This window comes from Nematolebias whitei, chromosome 21 (genome assembly GCF_014905685.2).
Source record: "Nematolebias whitei isolate Nwh7 chromosome 21, NemWhi1, whole genome shotgun sequence".
In the NCBI taxonomy this organism is placed as follows: domain Eukaryota; kingdom Metazoa; phylum Chordata; class Actinopteri; order Cyprinodontiformes; family Rivulidae; genus Nematolebias; species Nematolebias whitei.
In genome coordinates this window covers 33,207,569-33,212,156 of record NC_056518.1, presented here as the reverse complement: position 1 = coordinate 33,212,156, position 4,588 = coordinate 33,207,569, and positions in this window count along the sequence as shown.

Below are 4,588 nucleotides of genomic sequence, written 5' to 3'. Positions count from 1 at the left end.
CCATCCATCCATCCATCCATCCATCCATCCATCCATCCATCCATCCAAACCACTGAACATTGTTTTAATGAAACTTGCAGGAAATAATTATTTGCACTTTTTCATCTGTAGCTTTGGTACAATTCTCACATCACTATTAACATTTGCTCAGCAGTTAGTGCATTTCTCAAAACCATTTGCACAAACTGCAAAACCTAGTTGATTACTTGTAAAGTGTGACACTTACTCAAAATGGATGATTTATTCCTCAAAGGGAAGTATTCGTGTCATTGAAAGTGTTGGTGACATCAAAATGAAAGCCATTTTTTATGAACAAGATCTGACTTTTTTGAGTATGAATTGAAAAAAATAAATGGAAGAAAATTATTTCACAATTATTTTAGAACATAAGTTCATAAGTTAGTTCTGCTGCTAGAAGATTGTGAAAAGTAAATTCACCATGTGTATTGACATATTGTAAGTTACAATTATAACACGTCTGTTAGGTTATTATTGTTGTGGTTAACTATCTTGAAGAAATTATTTTTGTCTCATATGTTCAACAGAAAATAATTTAATGAGAGTGTAAAGCCAGCAGAATAAGGTCTGTTTGTATTAAATAGGGTTTAAAGTTACATGCTTTTATTTTGGTAACTTCCTTGTGAGCGGAAGTATGCTAACGGAAGTTAGCTTGACGGGAAAAGAAAAACCGACAGGTGAAACCAAGTTTAACTTCTGTCGATAGAACAAGGTTTGTAACTGTTTAAAGTAAACTGAGTAACTTGAAATGTGTTAAAGGAAATAAATTACTAATGTAATGAGCTCTGCAGAACAAGTGATGATAAAATAACCAATTATTGGAAATTGTTTTTGCTCTTTGATGACACCGACGGTTTCAAAAAAACATTAACGTCATTTCTGTCTTCTGAGATTCACTGGATGCCACATAAACTTTATTCTGCTACAAAAAGTCATCATTCATTCAACCTTATTTATCTATACATTTTATTAATCATTAACATTATGACAAAATATTAGATTTTTTTTAACGCAGCTACTGAATTTTGTTATTTACATTTATTTTGTGGCATTTTTCTTTATTTTATTCTATTTATTTATTTTTATTATATGACAACAAAATGTGAATGTTCACTATGCCTGTCTATATGTTTTTGAGCAAAATATCCATCCATTCTCCCATCCATCCATTCATCCATCCATTCTCCCATCCATCCATTCATCCATCCATCATCCATTCATTTATCCATCCATACTTACATCCATCCATTCATTTATCCATCCATACTTACATCCATCCATCCATCCATTCTTCTATCCATCCATCCATCCATCCATTCATCCGTTTATCTATCCATCCATTCATCCATCCATTCTCCCATCCATCCATTCATCCATCCATCCATTTATCCATCTATCAATTTATCCATACATCCATCATCCATTCATTTATCCATCCATCTGTCCATCCATCATCCATCCATCCATCCATTTATCCTTCCATTTATCCATCCATCTGTCCATCCATCCATCCATTTATCCATCCATTTATCCATCCATTTATCCATCCATCTGTCCATCCATCATCCATCCATCCATCCATCCAGCCATCCAAACCACTGAACATTGTTTTAATGAAACTTGCAGGAAATAATTATTTGCACTTTTTCATCTGTAGCTTTGGTACAATTCTCACATCACTATTAACATTTGCTCAGCAGTTAGTGCATTTCTCAAAACCATTAGTACAAACTGCAAAACCTACTTTGTAGTTGATAACTTGTAAAGTGTGACACTTTAAAAATAAAACAATAAAAAAGTCAGCTCTTGGTGACACTTCCTGAAACTGCTCAAAGCAGCACTACACACTCTGTACCCAGCCTTTTGATCTACAGTTAAGTTGCTCATTACTGTATTCAGTGAGTTAAAAGAGTGCAAGACACTTAAAATATGTTTTACATTTTCTACGACTTGTGCTCTGATAGTATTAGTATTTGTTCACAGCATTGCACAGAAGCAAAGTACAAACTTATTTACAACTAACACAACAAACACCCTTTAGGTAGAGCTGTGCACGACTGTAAACTTTGCAGTACACAGAAGAACATACAACGTGCACAGTTCTGTAAATCATTTGTGCACATCTAGACGTTCCTGTCTGTCTAGCCACATTTTTTCATCGACATCACAGCGAATATTATCTGGCAATGCAGCAAGGAAAGTATCTGTTCAAGACCTTCTGCAGGTCTCTGTGATGTCATCACACGCTGCATCCATGGAGACTAGCAGGGCCATTGGGTTTGTGGATGCTGGTCCCCATCATGTCCCTGGAAAGAGTGTCTAAAAAGTCAGCAGATGTGTGTTGTATGGACCCAGACAGGGTATATGGATGAGGACAACGTTATCTGAGATGGCTGCACACATTAATACTCTCTCCTCGTTGGCCTGGGACATCACTGGTTTCTCTCTGTCCAATGCGATTTCTCTCACGCCTTTTACCTTTTGCCAGATTGAAACCCGTCTCATCAACGTGTATGAACGTGCACTGCGGTTCCCTGACCTCTAGCTCCAGCTTTATCCCAGAAGAGAGAGAGAGAGAAAAAGTACAAGAACTTTTCCTGTGCAACATAAAGTATTTTGGACAACAGAATGGACTATGTAAGTAACCAGTTTACAGCACTGAACCTTAGATTATTCATAGAACACGTTTTCCTTGTACATGCTCTTTGTACATCTCTCAACTTTATGGCATTGTTTGCACTCACCATGGCACAAAAGGCTTCCTCTTGTTGGAGTAAAACGGGGCCCTCGTCCATTTCCATGAGGTTATTTTGCAATCCTACATGGTGCAGAGTAAAATTACAATAATGTACAGTAAACGTGAGATATACTTCTTTAACCCTGAACAGTACTTTCCATTGTAAAATGCTGCAGTAAAGTACCATACTGTAAATATGACTAATGTTTACTGTAACACACTACAATACAGTAAAGCTGTAAGTCTAAATGTAAAAGTGACCATTAAGCTGCATGTATGACACAGCGACAGCTGTGCAGCTTGTTTAGTGCTGGATTACTGTGCAGCATACACACCTGTTTGTCCAACAAAATGTTAGAATAAATGAATTTACAGAGGTTCTCCCCACATTTGGCCTAACCCTTCGCCTCAGCCATTGTGATGCGGTGATTGACACCATGGTCCAGTTGTGGCCCTGATCTCATCAGTAATCTGCACTTGTCCTTTAGAGCTTTGAGTATCTTGATTAGACATAATGTCACTATATAAGCACAGTACAGTCCTTTTAAATTAGCGCAAAGTTTACAGAAGTAGTTAGATCGAATAAAATACAAAACAAATCCGGGAAACAATAAATAGTGATTGTAGTTCCGGATGCGGCCACGAGGTGGCAGCAGAGCAGCTCTTCTGTCAGGGCTCCACGCAGAGACAAACCTTCAGACTCTCTCCTTGTAGTAAGTTGTCCCTTGGTGTGTGAACATCCACACACTGCACACTCACGCTGGGTTTGAAAGACTCAAACATCCATTTTAATTTATTTTTATGTGTTTTCTGGGCGCCCCTTAACATTTTCCTTCCTTAAAATGTGCCTTTTCTGCCGCATTACTGTCTCCCTGACGTTTATGAAGTGTGGCTCTGAATCAGGGACACTGCAGTGAGAGTGACCCGCTTTTAAGATGCGGTGAGGAAGAGGAGGAGAAGAAGAAGGGGTGCAGACAGAGAGACAGGCAGCCTCACCGAGCTCTGTCGGCTCTGGAGTCCAGTCTGGACCAGACTGACCCACTACCTGCTGGAGTGCCTGCTGCAGGTGAGTAAAGTCCTGTCTGTCTGTCTGTCACGTGCACGTGCATATCTCTCCCATTCAGTCTGCATGTGATTAGGCTGTATCATGTGCATGCAGATGTTCAGGCTGAGGGGGCTTGTTTGTCGTGTGGGATGATTTGAAGGTAAAGTTGGAGAAACATGCAGCTGCAGCTGTCCATGGTGCTAAAAACAAAAGTCCTTCAGATCTACAGGCTGGATGTCTTTCACCTAACCGCCAAAGGCATGTGTGTTAGTCTGTCTGTTAGCAAAATAGCTAATGAACCACCAGATGGATTTTAACAAAACTTTTAGAAACTTACCTTTTATTAACTTTTGAAAACAACCACATTCAATATGTCCACCACAGAGAAACAACCACAGAAGATAAAAAAAATTATTCACACACAGTTAGTTTTATAGATATTGAGCTAAATCTTAGTGTAGTAGTACCTGGGAGTCATCCTTAACGTATACCCTGAGTGCTAACAGATCATAAGACAACTTGCTATGAGATCGCACAGAAGGTTTGACCTTAACAGGACAAATCTGTCCCTTCTCATCCAAACATGATCTTACTTGAGGAACTTTGTTTTGTAGGTTTTATTCTGTCGCTCTCTACCTTTGAACATGTAAAGTCCCTGTACCCTGACGAACGTTTAATGTCTCTGTACCCTGACGAACGTTTAATGTCTCTTTACCCTGACGAGCGTTTAATGTCTCTGTACCCTGACGAGCGTTTAATGTCTCTGTACCCTGACGAGCGTTTAATGT